General features: G+C 41.0%; 1 pseudogene across 1 annotated transcript; it reads right to left on the bottom strand.

Annotated features, from left to right (window-relative positions):
- Nucleotides 1-2,891: 2,891 nt before the first annotated feature.
- Nucleotides 2,892-5,829, bottom strand: LOC144651150 (uncharacterized; annotated as a pseudogene). The gene is made up of 2 exons (XR_013570263.1): nucleotides 5,345-5,829; nucleotides 2,892-4,499 (listed from the first exon to the last, which is right to left on the bottom strand). The product of XR_013570263.1 is annotated as an uncharacterized LOC144651150 (transcript).
- Nucleotides 5,830-17,106: the final 11,277 nt, after the last annotated feature.

Consider the following 17,106-nt stretch of genomic DNA (forward strand, 5'->3'; position numbering starts at 1 on the left):
TTGACTCGAATATTCCTCCCATGTGGGGGCCGACGACGGGTTAAAGTACCAGGTGATCCCTTCCTGGGTCAGCCCTCCAGTAATTCGTTCCTGACTCAATGACTTTAAAGCTTCTGCTAACTCTCTGTTTGCTCCGACGAAATTGCTTCCGTTGTCTGAACGGATTGTCTTAGGGTTGCCTCTTCTCCTACTAAATCTTCTCAGAGCCATAATAAACGAATCAGTACTCAAGTCGCCTGCTAACTCCAGGTGGACAGCACGGGTAGTGAGGCATGTGAAGATACACCCCCACGTTTTCTCAGTTACTCTTCCCCTCTTGACATTGATTGGTCCGAAGTAGTCTAGGCTTGTGTTAGTAAATGGAGGCTCGCAAAGAGCAAGTCGTTCTCTGGGTAAAGAGGCCATCAAAGGGATGGTTGGTTTAGCTCTCCTTCTCTTGCAACGAAGACAGTCATTGATGATCTTTCTAATGAATGACTTTCCTCGCAGGATCCAGTACTGCTGGCGCACTAGAGCAAGTGTGTGCTCCCTTCCTACATGGAAGTGTCTTTTTTGGATGTCTTGAACTAACAATCTTGATAAAGGGTGCGTTGGCGAGAGTATCACTTGATGCTTTGCTTCAAACGGTATTGGAGCCTTATTCAGCCGACCTCCAACCCTGATAACTCCATCGACGAGGGCTGGCTGCAGTGGAAGTAGTGAACTGCTAGGTGCCAGAGCTCGGTTCGCTTGCAGATCCCTGAAGTCTTCCTTAAACGATTCGATTTGGGCTTGCTTGCACAAGGCTAACAAGGCTTCTTGGAGATCGACGGTACTCAAGTACTTGGTTTGCCGCTCTGGCGGTGGACTTGTCTTCTTTGCTTTACATCTCAAGTTGAATTTGTACCTCATCCACCAAGCGTACTGCCGACATAGCTTCGTCCAGGAAGAGTACTTCTCCCATTGCACCATATTTATGGACGGGGTAGTGGACACAGTAAGAACTGAGCTTTTGATTTCTAGTTCACTTTCGTTAACAACTGGTACTTCGTTGATACTCGGCCATTCTGCTTCAGGCAACATAAGAAATTCTGGACCACTGATCCATCGACACTGTGGAGTCAACTCATGGAACTCCTTTCCTCTAGTGCAGTCATCTGCCACATTCATTGTGCCAGGGATGTGATGCCACTCCTTGATGTCTGAATTTGAGGTGATTTCAGCAACTCTATCAGACACGTAAGTACTGAATCTCCTTTGCATGTTGCTAAGGTAGTGAAGCACTATCTTAGAGTCACTCCAGAAATGCATTTCATCCACTTCAAAGTCGATTTCTTCTAAAATCTTAGACTTCAGCCTGACAGCTACAACAGCAGCCTGTAGCTCCAAACGAGGAATAGTCAAGGCCTTGATTGGTGTTAGCCGGGTCTTGCTCATAACAAAGCTCACGTTGACTTGCCCGCTAGTCACTGCGCGGAAATACGCAACTGCTCCATAAGCGATTTCAGAGGCGTCGCAGAACATGTGAAGCTGCACGCTTTGGCATTTGTCGCGGTGGAAACCGTACCACCTAGGAATGGCGATTGTTCGCCAAGTTTTCAAACTTTCTTTCCAGCTTTGTCACTTCTGGAGGATGTCATTCGGCAGCTCGTCGTCCCAATCAATCTCACGTCTCCAGAGCTCTTGAATGATCAGTTTGGCTTTTATCACACAGGGGGCGGCAAGACCAAGGGGATCAAACACACTGCTTGTGGCACTCAATATTCCTCGCTTAGTGTTTGGGAATTCGCTCTTCACTGTTTCAAGGCTCAGCAGATCTTGCGCAGCACACCAATTGACGCCTAAGGCTCTTTCCTGCGGCAACTCATGACAATCTAGGTGGATGGTGTCACACGCAACTTCAGAGGAAGGAATTGCTGCAAGCACTTCTCGGCTGTTTGACATCCACTTCGTTAGACGAAATCCACCAGTTGCTAGGATTTCTATCAGGTCATTGGCTAGTCTTGTGGTTTCACCTGGGTTTTGCTTAGAAGCCAAGAGGTCATCCATATAGAAATTTCGTCCAACGGCATGGATCGCATCTTTGCTGAAGTTCCCTTGCTGATCACGAGCAGCCTTCTGCAATGCATAGTTTGCGCAACATGGAGAATCCGCGGCGCCAAACACGTGCACGGTCATCTTGTATTCACTTAGTTTCTTCGATTCATCTAAGTCTCTTCACAAGAAGCGCAAAGAGTCTCTATCTTCTTCACAAACTTTCACTTGATGGTACATTTGTTCAATGTCCGCCATTACACCGATCTTCCCTGTGCGAAATCTGATAAGGATTCCCACCAAATTGTTTAACAAGTCAGGGCCAGTTAAGAGCTTATCGTTTAAAGAAACACCATCAAATTTTGATGTGGCGTCAAAGACCACACGGACTTTTCCAGTCTTGTTAGGATTTAAGACTGCATGGTGTGGCAGGTACCATGTTTTTGAGGTGGTCACCTTGGCCTCTTCTTGGGTCAACCTTTGGGCGTGTCCCTTAGCAACATAACCATTGATGAAATTCTGATACTTCTCTGCTAGTTCAGGATTCTTCTTAAGTTTCTTCTCAGTGGAGTGAAGTCGTGAAACTGCCATTGCACGATTGTTTGGCAAGCCTGGTTCTCCTTTCCATAGCAGTGGTGTTTTGTAGTGGCCTTCCTCTTTGACTGTACTACTTTCAAGGATAGCCAGTGCTCTTTTATCCTCAACGGACAAGGTGGAGTCAGAAGGAACTTGTTTGGTTGCATAAGAATCGATTTCCTAGAATCGTTCGATTTGATGTTGCAATGTGATCTCTTTGTCTGATGACAGAAAGTTTGCAATGATTGTTCCACAGTGTCCTTGGTTTACATTTCCAAAAAGAGTCCATACAAGGGGGATCCTTATAGCGATGGGTCATCCCATCGACCCTGGCGGACTTCAAGGTGAATCAATAGGTGAGCCATATCGGATCCAATCAGAATCATTACGTCACCACCTTCAAGTTCAGGAAGATCTACATCAGATAAGTGATTCCACTGCTCAACAGCCCTTTTCTTTGAGACCTTAAAAGATGGAATGTTAAGTTTGTTGATGACCCAAGCTCCATGCACCATAAATGGGTCTGGCTGATTTTTGGATGAAAGACCAAAGCTTACTCTGTGTAAGTTCTGAGTGGTAACATCATTACCAACTGTGTTAATGTTAAGCCGGCATGCCTCACCAACAAGTTGTAAGCGGTCTGCTAAGTCCTTTCTAATCAGAGTTGAGTCACTTCCAGGATCAAGGACAGCATATGTGTTGACCAGATTTCCTTGACTATGAATCTAAACTGGGAGAACTTGAAGAAGGACCTTTTGTGGAGGCTGAACACAAACTTGGTTGATGTTGCTCTGAGCAGTGGGTAGTAAACTTGACAAAGGTTCCCAGGGACGAAGATGTTCTTGCGGAGGAACAGATGGCTGGGCAGAGACATTTTGGCTGTTGGTCAGACTACATGTAGGACGCGAGTCTGCTTGATAATTTTCGTGCAAAAGTGTGTGGTGTAAACGCCCGCACCGTTCTTTAAGACAACGCTTTTCACTCGGACAATTCTTGGCTTGATGGTTTGCTTTCAGGCAATTGAAACAAAGTTCATGGTCCCATGCAATTTTTCGCCTTTCTTGCAAGTGCTTGGACTTGAATACAGGGCAGTAGGCAACAGGATGCTTGTGCTTACAAATAACACATTTCTTTTCAGTTGAAGGGGCTTTCCTTTCCTGCTCCTTGTTCAGAAATTTGGTCTGAGCTTGCTTTGGATCAGCCATATCACAGTTACTACTGGGAGTGTCACAAGAGATTTCTGTCGACGTGGTGAGAGGACTTAGCTTGAGACCTGGCTTTGATTTTGGGAGCCTTTGTTTCTTGTTCCATTCTTCACAAATAAAATCTTCAAGGGGATTGAATAGTGTCTCTACTCGCTTGCATAGCCACTTCTCAAACTCTACCAGGGTAGATCTCTCTACCCATCTCACTCTAAGGTTCATGGGTAGTCTCATAGTAGCCCTTCTGAGGTACTCTGGGGTTTGGAGAATAGCAGACTGACCCATCTTTACACACCATGTTGTACATGCCTTCACTTGGTAATAGTAGTCACGCATTGCTTGCCTATCATTTGAGGGTACATAGGTACTGTTTAGCATGTCATTCAGATAAGCAGTGGCCACACTATTAGGATTCCCAAACTGACGTTTCAATGTCTTGAGGGCACTTGCATAGCTATGACCTGTGACACCGAGGCTCTCTACTGCTTTCTTAGCCTCCCCATCTAGATTTTGGAATAGATAAGCTATTCGATCAGAGTCAGTAAGTGTTGTCTTGTTGTGAATCTGATCACGAAATCTTTCAATGTATGTGGGCCACTCAATTGGCTTTCTCGTGAATTTAAAGAGCTCAAGCGGTGGCAATCGCTGCTGTTCCTGGGCTCGTAAAAGAGCTACACTTGAATCTGTTTGTAAGCCAGTAAAGGTGAACTGGAAGACAGTTTCTTGGCCATCGTTCAGTTTATCAATAAATGCATCTACTGGTTCTTCTACTTGTAAGGATTACCGGTATTTCTACTAGGCCCACCAAAGTAAGGAGTTGAGGTGCTCCGGGTAGCTGGGGCCCACTGTGTTACGTAAGATGGCTGAGAATGGTTTGATGGAGCAGCGAAGTTTGACTTGTGAGGAGTTTGAGCTAACTTATCATGACAACTACTACCAGATGTTGATGTCAGGGCAACACTGCTGTCCCCCACTTGGGAACTAACTGCAGGAGGAATTCCCCTACCAGGCCCAGGGAAAGTTGACCAAGTAACAGAAGTTGCTACAGGAGAAGGTGTCATACTATAATCAAATGATGCAGGTTTGGGCTGGAACAAAGGTACATAACCAGGTGCAGACACATCTCTGTAAAATGGAGGCTTTACACTTAGACTCACAGGAGTAGCTGTGGTTTGACAAAAGGGTTTACTTTCAGGACTGTAAAACCCTTGCTGAGGTGACTGCACGGCAGTACTGAATGTCAACATGTCAGATTTACTTGCTTTGGCAACTGGTGCCTGAGATGAGCCCAAGGTGAGGCTTTCGCTATGAGCTTCATGGAATTCTAAATTCTTTACTGGCAAGGGCTTGGAAACTGCACACAATGGAGTGTATTCATACGAGACAGCTTGACTGTCCAGAGATGGGTCTGTGTAAACATATCCTTTGGTTTCATATTTCTTATTAATTCCAGGTTTAACATCAGAACAAGGAGTTTCTTTATTTTGACCCTCAATGTTTTCTTTAGGACTGGGAACTAAATAATGTTTCAAAGATGGCGAAGATTTACTGACCTTGCTGATTTCATCTTTTGAGGTTTGTTCAGCGTTAGATTCTTGACCCAGTATTTCATGCTCGAGCTGTGCCACCTCAGCTTGATTTTGGGCGGAAATTACAGCCATTTCGTTTTCCCTGTTCCTTCGTAACAGTTCGAGTTCTCGCTTTCGGCATTCCAGTTTCCACTCTAATTCCTTGTGAGCCATTTCTTCTCGAAACTCCTGTTCACGCACCTCATTGTCTCTCTTAACTCGTTCGGCAAGCTGTCTTGCTTGCAGGCTTGTGATGGCGGCCTTAATTTTAGCGTCTCTTCTTCTCTTTGACGAAGATGACGAAGTTAAAGTGGAAGCTCCTGATCGACCAGAATTGACCTGGCTTACCGTGTCTTCAGGATTCAAGTCCAAACTGCCGTGGAGCGGTGATAAAACACGATCATCGACCAAATGCCACGGTTCCCTTTTGCTCATTGTCCGGCTCGAATAGACCAAAATGGTTAGACCAGTAAAAACAACATTTAATATCGCCTTCGATAACCAGATAACATAACTTCAACATTTCGACAGACATATTTCGACCTCGTGCTTCGATCGTAGCTCGCGAGTAATCCTGGGTAACTACTAGTACAATGCTCTTGGCCAGCGGCCGCTCCACGTGTGGCGTGTTTCGCTAATCATTTACAACCATCGGATTCAAGGGAAAACGAGTCGGCTGCTGTGTTTGCTGTGGCCTCCCACCCATCGCACTGGAAAGGATATAGGAACAGGATTGTCTTCCTGAATTGCATTGGAGGTTTTCAATTTCTGGAGGTCTACTTCTGGAATGGCAGGTAAACTTGTGTTCGGTGTTTTCTTTGTTTTTCGCGCTTGTTCAATTTTTTTCTGACTTTGCAGCAGCTTGTTTGAAGCTTGAAATTCAACCCCTTTTGCAGTAGAAATTCCTCGGTTTAGGGGTAAATTGTTTAGGTGTCTCTCGATAGCGTTGCGAAATCGAGGAAGCGATGACCTTGACTAAAGTTCCCTGTCTTTTGTTCGAGCTTCGGCGTAGAATTTACCGAGGTTGTTGTCTAGCTTCTTTGTTGGTCATTTCGTGAAGGCTTTTGGCAATTTTTCTTTCACGGCAACAAGCTGTTTTGAAAACGCAAAAAAAATTATCCAGTATGTGATAAGTCTGAATTGTGTGTGTATTCGTTAGCTATTTTAGACTTTTATTTTTTGAATTGCTGTTTGTTTGTTTTGTCTTTTACCACAGGTAACCAAAGCGTACTATGAGAGTCTGTATGGATGTACTATAAGAGATTGTATGGATTTGAAATAAAGTCGAGAAAAATGTCTTATTTTCATTGAAAAGCTTTAATAAAACTTAAACCCATACCTGGCGTCACGTTTTTGTCTTTAGAGTGCTTTAGAAAGCCATACGCTCGATTTTTGTCTTAACCGTCTGTTGCGTACTATATATTTTCTCGCCAAACTTCAGGCTGAGCTCTTTGACGTCATGCATACATTACCAGCTCCAAGATGGCGGCGTTCAGTTGTCGAGTTTTGGGAAAGATTTCGTAGGGTTATAGCAAACGTTGGAGGCTGAAATTTTGGTGAATAACATATCTTTGTGTAAACTTTTTATTGGCGTAAAGAAAATAAATGGCCATTCTGGAGTGAACTTCTCCTTTAACTTGAACCGAAATTTCACTTTCGATCGCCGTGCAATTTGTGCTGTAAGGGACGGACCATTATTTTCTTGGAGGGGGGGAGGGGGGTAAAAAATATTCCTCTGCAAACTTTTTTTTTACTTTATGTACCTCTGCAAACATTTTTTTTCGAAATTCTTACTATTTTTTGTTATACATATCGTTTTTGCAAACAATTTATTTTGTCTTTCCAGGCCCTGCAAACAATTTTTTTCAATATTTTTCATCCCCCCCTCCAAAAAAATAATGGTCCGTCTAATAGGAACAGGACGTGCTAAATTAACTGGCGCTAAAACTGAAGCTCGTTTTCATTCTCATTTTTCAGGTCAAAGAAGATGCCAGGGTCAAGACAAAACCCGAAAGAGACGTTCGGTAATTGGTCGGCCATATTGGGTCGATGGCGTGACATTTCCTCCGTACATCTGGACTCTGATAAAGTACACTGTTTCAGCCAATCAGAGCGCGCGTTATATGAAAACTTAATTATAATAATAAATAAGGCTGTATTTTCCGCTACAAATTAGTCTCACTCAGCAAGATTAAACTGATGCGTTTTGAAACAATTAGAGCTATCTATAGTTGACTTGCTTTGTCTTTCGGTCGATCATTACGCAATTTAGCGAGGATACGGAACTGTCTTACACAATATAGCGAGGATACGGAACTGTCTTTCTCAGGATGAAGCAGAAATACTTGTTCATGCGTTTATTTCATCCAAGTTGGACTTCTGTAATGCACTACTTTATGGCCTACCACAATCAGTGCTGGATAGGCTCCAATACGTACAAAACTGCTCAGCAAGACTGGTGTCAAAAACGTCAAGATCAGAACACATAACACCTGTTCTTCGTAGATTACATTGGCTCCCTATCCGGCAACGAATCAAATATAAGATACTGCTTCTTACGTATAAAGCGCTGAATGGCATGGCACCACAATACTTAATTGATCTACTCCAGCACTATACACCGACCAGGCAACTTAGATCATCATCAATGAATCTGTTGGTTGTACCGAAAACAAACTTGAAGTCTTATGGAGAACGATCTTTTAAAGTTGCCGCCCCCACTCTCTGTCTCACTCTCGTTATAAACGAAGTTCCCAAGTACATCTATCTCGTGACTTAAACTTAAATCAAAATTTCTTCTGACATTCGTAGCTCATTAGGTAGCAAGCCTTATGTGAATGATAAATTTGCTCTGCTTTTGAAGGCAAAACTACATTTGTAAACACAGTATTACACATCAGTCCCTTACAATTGTTTTTTCTTCATACACATGCATATGGTCTGTCAAAAAGGGACATATTGCTGGTTTTCACTGTCACGCAATCAAAGAGTAAATTCGAAACCATTCAACTACAGAAGCTATGAATTTCAAATATTATAGATGATAATTAGATAAATAATTTCTCCAAGTTTCAGGTCTGTGCGGTGTACCGTTAGCGAGTTATTTGCCGAACCTTTTTACGCAAATTTATAAAGCTTAGTATGGAGATGCCATAACTGTGTCTTGCCGAGGGACACAAATATGGCCGCCTTGATGTCTGAGAAACCATCTGGAACTCAATTCTGTTTACAACAGCGGCAATATTTGGCTCATGAGCTAGTACAGTTTCACATAAACACCACTTATTATATAAATATCAGTGAAATACCAAGAATTATTTTTTTCCAAGAGGGCACGGTAACGAATCCTGCAATCTGATTGGTTATTAGCGCGGGCAAGATTCTCCTATCTCTGCCCACGGGCCACGGTAACGCTTTCGTGAGTTTCATTTCGCGGCGAGACGAACGAACCCATGACAGTTTTGCTCTCCAAAATGATTTAAATCGATGTAGTTGCTCACCAACCGTTGTAAATTTGAAAGGGAAAATTAGCAGTGGAATTAAAGGCCTTGAAGTTCTCCAAAAGGCGAGTATTTATTCTCTTTAGTGACAAAATGAAGTTATAGTTTTATGGCCGTGGTTTGCCGATCGTTGTTTGTGCATTCGCACTGATTTTCACGCCATTGCGGTTAACTGCAAGTCGCCGGTTTACAGACTCGATTTATCCTTTCAAACACCTTGCTTCTCTGCTACTTTTCTCCAAAACCGAATACTGCTTATCGCCATTCAAGAAAATGAGATGCTTTATTAAAAAACAGTCAAATTAATTCTCGCAATATTGTGCCGTCACTGTGCAGGCGACCAAACTACACATTTCAGCTTCATTCAGTTTCACTTTCGCAAACTTTTTGTCAAAACAGAATACTGTGGGAATCAACACAGAGGTTTTTGACTCGTTAAATACAAACGTAAATAGCTAAGTGCTTTCCAGTCCGAAAAGTAAGTTTAATTAACTAAAGAACTCACAAGCCGAAATGGAGTTAAAAATGTTTCGCAACTCGCTGATTGCTCTGTTCTACATTGTGCTTTTCTATTATTTCAGATGCTTTTTTTCTTTTTTCTTCAGATGAAATTTTCCTTGAGTACTGTTCATTTTAGTGAATTTATTTTGTTTGGCAGTAAGCTCTTATAGCAAACAGATCATTATTTACTCTTGCCGTAGCTTATGGCGATCGACTCAACATTGGATGCGCGCGTATATAAATACAAACACATTTGGCAAGAAAGTCTTTGTAGGTTATTTAGGTGTTTTTTAATCAAACACATTAAAGTAGGAAAAAAATAAATAAGTTATTTACCGGCTTAGGGTCGGTCCGTATAGTGAAAAACTGTGACCTCGGCCTTGAAAATGCTGCCCTCGGCCTGCGGCCTCGGGCAGCATTTTCAAGACCTCGGTCACAGTTTTTCACTATACGGACCTCCCAGCCGGCAAATAACATATATATCTTTCGCGCGAAAAAATCATATCTTCACACGTGAAAATAACATGTTATTTTCACGCAAATTAATGATTATTTTCACGTGTGAAGATATCAATTTCGAAACATGTTATTTTCACGCAAATTAATGATTATTTTCACATGTGAAGATATCAATTTCGAAACATTTTCGGACAAGTTTGCCCTGTTCTAAATGCTGAATTTGAAATCGATATTAAGTCGAAATATCTTCGGATCTTCATCGGCAATCTTCGGCAATCTTCGGAAATTTTCGGAAAAGTTCGGGAAATGTTCGGAAACATTCGTACGACCTTCGGACAACATTTTGCAAATCTTCAGAAATATTCGGAAAATCATCAAAAACATCGTAATTAGTAGGTTTATATAATAAACAGAATATTGCATGGTTGTTTGGAGATATGAAATTTATTTTCTCGTGTTCAAATCGATATCCCACTCGTTCGCTGCACTCACTCGTGAGATATTGATTTGAACACTCGAAGATAAATTTCATATCTCCGCGCAACCATGTAATATCCTCTATTTAGTATAATTTCAGAGGTGATTATAAGAATTGAAGCATTCTGATTGGTCGAGAAGCTCGGCTTATGAGGCTATATTCACCCCGCGCGAGGTGATTATAGCTTTGAAGGCTTGTCTACTAAGCCACGCCACCTTTGACATCCAGGCAAGTAAACATTGCCGCTTTTGCTGAATGAAAATTTCTTTGGTTTAAAAGAAACCAGTCCAAGTCCTGGATATTTTAAACATTGGGAATTTTTCCAATAAACTACCAAGGCTTTTAGACCAAAAATATCTTCAAGAGATGGTTCTCAAGGAATTAGAAATGATTGTAAACACGGCGGTCTTGGCGATCGATGAGAAACTCAGTGTGACAGATCGATTGAGCAAACATTATTTAGTTCTCTTCTCACCGGAGCTACTCATTTTCGAGAGGCCTAGATTCGCACATTCGCTAAGTCATCAACAATCATACAAAGGTACCGGACATCTATCTTTCTCATAGTGTTTGTTTTGTTCCGTTTTATTGCTTTAACTTAATAAATTCTGATTGCAATGAAGGCAATCGATGAATTAAACTGGTTTACACCGTATGCAAGCGAACACTTGTGTTTGCTCTTGTTATTTTTTTTTAGTTCTTGATTATCACCTCTAAAAATTATACTAAAACAATTATTCACCTCAGGCTCAGTGATTATTGTTGAATAATCCCCGAGACGAACTGAAATGTTCAATCTGCTGAAAATGGAAAGGAAAGGCCTTTTTTCAAACAAAACAGCTTTGTCACGGCACTCAGCTTGATGCATAGGCGTACGAGGCGGGGGGCGAGGGGGGCTGCAGCCCCCCCCCCCCCCCCCAGTGCCGAAATTTTTCGGGCAAAATACTCAAAATTCGGGCAACAAGCCTAGAGAATCTTCCGTCTAATGACAACGAAAATTTAGTAGGCCTAGTGAATTTTGATTTCATAATTTTTTGACGTAACATGAAAATCAAGAGTTAGTTCAACTGTGGTAATCCACCGTACGGAAAAAGATGGCGCAACGCGCGGAACTTTGGGTAAATGTACCAAATCAGGTCAAGGTTATGTCAACAAACATGGCCGCGGGTCAAAAAGGTCGGCGCATAGCGCCAAATGAAAACGAAATTTACGGGGCTAAATCAGCGAAAGACATCGACCTTTTAACTAAGACTGAAGCAATAAGGTCGTTGAAGTGTAGGACTTGTCGAAGTTTGAGCGGCCTGACCTTGAAAGAGCTAAAAAGCAAGTAAGTTTTCAGATCGCTTTGCGACTTTGGTTCACTGTGGTAAATTCGATCACTAATTAGGCATTAGGTACACTTGAATTTAACAAGGTTATACTTATTTGTGAGCACAAAAAATTTAGGTATACATCAACTATGGCTTTGACAAAAAGTTGCCGGTGGATTCAGACGGGAGAATTGCCGAAGTCAGAAGAAAACAGGTCCAAAGCGAGCTCGATAAGGTTACCAAAATTTTACTAGCTCGATGGTGAGGGAATCCCCGCCCGGACGACCTCATTACAAGACATTCCTGTCTTAACGTATGCAGTTGTTAAAGATTTCTTCAGGCAGACCAACGTCAAAAGGCATGTCACAGAAGAGTATGCATTGTCAAAGACCAATAAGTTTGAGATGTCGGAGAAAAACCGATTAAACTGAACTTTCCGATTAGTACTTAACTTCGAACGCTCTACCCCATGTGCTAAATTTTAGAAGACTGGTTGTGGCTTTTAAAGTAGGCTCATGTAACATATATCCTTCATACTGTTAGGATTTGAATGTCGATTTGATGCTTTAAACTTTTATTTTAGCTTTAGATCGCACATGGCGATCTAAAGCTAACCTTTTTGACCCGCGGCCATGTTTGTTGACATAACCTTGACCTGATTTGGTACATTTACCCAGAGTTCCGCGCGTGGCGCCATCTTTTTCCGTATGGCGGATTGTAGTTCTCAGGTAACTTTTCGCTTTGTCAACATCCACAGCTGAGTGCTATGGGGTAGACATTCAAAGAAATTTAACATTAATTCAAAGGGTGAGAGTACTTACATTAAGGTTACTATTGTTAGCGGCTATTAATTTTAGCGATTTTTTCTGAGCAAGATTTAGCGACTATTTAATATAGGGATTTTCCAAAAACTTCAAAAAATAGTAATATCGAGTAAACCAGCTTTTACTGGCCGGTGATGAACATATGGCTAAGATGAAAATAAATGTTCAGTGAAAGAAAAAAACTATCTTGACATTGAATGAACATAAATTGCATTGCCTGAAAGAACAAAGTTGCCAGTATTCATTTGTTAATGAATTTTTCAACTCGACCATGTTTAAGTGTGTGTGTCCATTCGGGTGGGAAGGGGGTACTGGGGAGGTACTTGAAATTTGACCAAGACAAATTTAAGCAAGTACTAAATTTAGCGATTTTCGCCCAACTCACTAAAATCGCTTAAATTTAAGGTCGATTTCTGTACATGTCCTATGCCTCTTACCCCCCCCCCCCCCAAATAATTGCATGCAGTCATCTCAGCCGAAAAGGAACCTGGTTGCATGCCATGCTGATTAATAACAAATTGCTTACACTTAGATGGTTTGTTGTACGTGTTGTCCTACAGATTTATTTTAACAAGGCACATAGAATTTTGAATTAATTTACAGATTCACCAAAACAATATCCTGCAATACAGCACATCACTGAACTCTGCATGAGGCTAGGCTGTCAAGAGTTGTGAGCTGGAATGAACATCCTGTAGTAACTTGTATGAAACACATGATCAGCAGTCAGACTTTCAGAAAAAGAATTTTCTTTCAAATTTACTCTCATTTCACAAACAGTGAATACTGCTCTCTATAAATTGACTTTTAGCAGGCTGTACAGCTCGAAAAATAAGATATTTGGAAGTTATTGTTATTGACTGCTGAAAACAAAAAGTAAAAGATAAACAAGCTGGTTTAGATTCTTTAATCCAACATGGCCACCAAATCTATGCAGGATGGCTGGCAATGTATAGAGATTATTAAAAAAATGAATTAATAAGGCTGATTAAAATGCATTGTTGATTTTCGAGGCATGTAAAGGGGTAAAGTAAACTTTTTGGTTACAAGTAAAGATACCAGAAAAGAAAATAAGCAGCATTTTTCAGTTGTTACATGTATCAGGCCTCTTAATTGATAATAAATTATGTTGACTTAACTGTTTCCTGCCAATTTCAATTCTTAGAAGTCAAATGTATGAGGCATCTGGTAGTTTCTTATATTATTTGCCTTCTGTCACAGTGTCTGCCATTCTTTAACAGAGAAAAATGTATGTCGAATAATACCACTGTCCTGTATAAAATGGCTGAGTTACCTGGTTCTTAATTAAAGAAGCCTTTAGCAAATGAAAAAAATTCCCTAGCTTCTTTCCATTACCAACTTCGCAACATCTTAAGGTACCTCATATCTTGTTATCACTATACGTGTCTCTCTCAGCATTAATTATTTTAGGCTCTGAAATAATCTTCACTTCTTAGCTGCTTAGCTAGAAGGCCTCGATGGACTACTGGATGGTTAGTTTTCAGTTAGAATATGGGGTTATTTATCACTTAAGCTAGAATTTTAAACATTTTAAACAGATTTCATAGACAATTACAAAAATTGTCATAAGTCAGCAGACATTTGAAAATATTAATTTTGCCTAATTCTGGGCTATCAGTTTATAATACCACATTCACGACTTTGCTCATAGAGCCTTTGATTTCTCACTGCACGAAAAATCATCTTTGTCGTTGGTCAAAGGTGTGGATAAAGGCGTGTTAAAGGCCACATTTGATCACCTTTGACGACCTTTGACGCGCGTCAAGGTCATCTTTGACTACACTTTTGCCTGCGGTCGCAGGCGATAAAGACCGTCTTTGCCACACCTTTACCCACGCCTTTGACGCGTGTCAAAGGTGATATTTGACGCGCCTTTGACTTCAGTCAAATGCGTTGTCAAAGGCGTAGTTCGATGAGGTGAAGTCTGGTCAAATCTGTCTTTGAATTGCGTCAAAGGTAGGTCAAAGATGTTGCCAAATATATCTGCGACTTGTGTCAAAGGCTTGCCAAATGTAAGTCAAATACATCTGCGATTCACATCAAAGGTCTGGCAAAGGCGAAGCCGATTCTTTTTCCTTATAATTGGAAAAAGGCCAAAGGTACTGTCAAATGTTTTTGCTTTCCCTTAGTCTTTACCTCTTTATATTTAAAAAGACGATACAATTAAATCTGCGTTACCTGTTTATTATATTTCTAAAGTATTACAAGGTATATTACAGGTAAACGTTGGTTACAAATGGTAAAAACATGTGTAAAGGATGCTTCTAAAAGTGGCAACGGGGAACCGGGAACGAGAGTCTGGGAACGAGTGTACAGCGGTAATCCGTATAAGAGTTCAAAATGGCGGACAAAAAAACAGAAACGGAGTAAAATGTAGCTTACTGATGAAGGTAAATGCTTAGTGTTACCAGTCCAGATTAACCCAATATATTAGGAAAGGACCATCTGGCCTTTCCGCCAATGGGAAGGTCCGAAGCACAAGCACAAGAATCAAAATTTGTCCTTTTTGCGTGAGTGCGCTTGTGCTTGCGTCGCTATTGAAAACCAGGCTTTACTCATACTAACTCATCAATATGAACGAAATTCCCCGAAATAGAAAGAAAACCTGCCTCATACGTTTGATTGCGGTGAAGGAGCGTCGAGATTTGACCTTCCGTTATCATTTGAAGCTTAAGGCTGCAGATGCGCTATCAAGGGTCGCGTTTAATGAAATGAAAGGGAAATCCAAACTTGCACTGCCAAGCACGGTAGCGAAATGAACATTCAATTTTGTCGAACGGATTAAAGTCATATTGCAGACCATTATTTTAAAGTAAAAACGTTTATATTATTTTTGCATACATCCTGTGAAATTAAAACGTTTTTCGCGTAAATATCCCAAGAAACCCAGTGGAAATATTTCGACACTAGTTTCCGACTGATCCACACAGTGGTCCCTGATTAAAATTCCGATTTTACACAGATGAAATGGCAGTATTAGAAGTAACTGATCGGCTTATCAGCCAAACTGAAGAAAGTGGTCCTTATCGATGCAATCGTTGTAAGGGTGTTCCTGTTTGTTTAAGATCTTTTAGTTTTGCTGCAAAGTAGCGGTAGTCTCCAGGGGCGGATCCAGGGGGGGGGGGTGGATTGGGTGGCTAGCCACCCCCCCCCTTGATCCACCAGAAAAATGAAAATAAACACATTAAAATAGCAAATAAGGACAATGACACTGGGTAAGTGGAAAAAGGTGTTAATATTTTTAGCTAAAGTAAATTTGACATATTTGTTAACATCCACCTTCCTTAGCCAGGCGGCTGTTCAAAGTTAAGGACGGCCACTTTTCCGAAACAGGAGATTTTCGACAGCCTGTTTTACGAACTTCTGTGCTTGATGTAACAAAACATGTGGTACAATAATTCTTCTCCATATTAATCTTTTTAGTAAGTTTTCTTACCGTTTTCTTCGCATCGAAGCGATTTCGATGCTTCGCTTTGGCGGCATATCAGGCGAGTTTGGTCGAGCCATGATTCGTATTTTGGCGAGACGCAATCGAGCCAAAATACCCATGGCGAGATCAAACGAGCCTGATATGCCGCCGAAGCAAACCAAAAAGGTACGATTAGGTATTTACCGTACCCAAATTCAGCCAAAAATCCGGATATTTCTATCGCTCTGTTTAAGCCATGCTTGCAAGGTACGTACTGCAAATTATGTTGACTTGGTCTTCAACACTTTTGCCAAGTTCCTCTTTGCCTTTTCCACTCGTTTGTTTAGAGTTTCATTCTTTAAATTTTCAAAATCAAAATTAAGCGAAAAATTTGGAAATTCCGACTCCATTTTTTCAGTCTGAATGCCGGTTTCAGTACTCGTCGGCAAACATTGCGCAATTGGCGAGCGCGCTCTAGTTTAGTTTTGGCGGGAAAGTTTTTCTCTTTTTACGACCGCTAAACACTGCTAAATTTAAATAACAAAGTTCTGTTTTATTGGTAAAACCTCTTTTCAATTAATTCATCGTACAGTAACACTACTTTACTTCAAAGTGACCATGATCTGGTGGCATATCAAGTCAGTGACTTGATATCGTAGGATATCAGGACAGTTAATCGCGTTTCTGATTAACTACTTGCGAATTTGGGTACGGTAAATCACTAAATCACCCTCTACTGTTCCTAAAAGAAAAACGATCATTTTACGAATATCAAACAAACTCAGCCATTAAATATTTGTAGGACGCCATTTCGAAACTATGTGTATAACATTCATTTTCTTTAGGAAAGGTTCCGGGGCTTTTCGTCGTTCGTTTTGAATACAAGGTTTGCAATAATAAGCTATTCCAAAGTTGACAATTTTAAATCGAGACTGAAAACTTTTCTTTTTAACAGCATCTATATTTGATTAGGTACAGAACTTAAATTGTAAATAGCATTGAGACTCCCTCAGGTTGTAAAATACTTTTTTTAAGCACCTTTTTTAGATTTATATGGTTTCATAAACGCGTAAATGTTTTTAAATGCGAAGACCCAATACATGGGAGAGTGTCTAAATTGATCTACGTTTTATCATAATGAAAGTCTATAACAGCCAGTGTCGGAGAACGAGCTAAACTGCCGGTAAAGTTCGGAATTAGGCTGCGATGCAGGCTATACAATTTTAGTCCTTGCAGTTAATTTTA

Source organism: Oculina patagonica, chromosome 4 (assembly GCF_052425735.1).
Source record: "Oculina patagonica isolate OP01 chromosome 4, crgOcupat, whole genome shotgun sequence".
NCBI lineage: Eukaryota > Metazoa > Cnidaria > Anthozoa > Scleractinia > Oculinidae > Oculina > Oculina patagonica.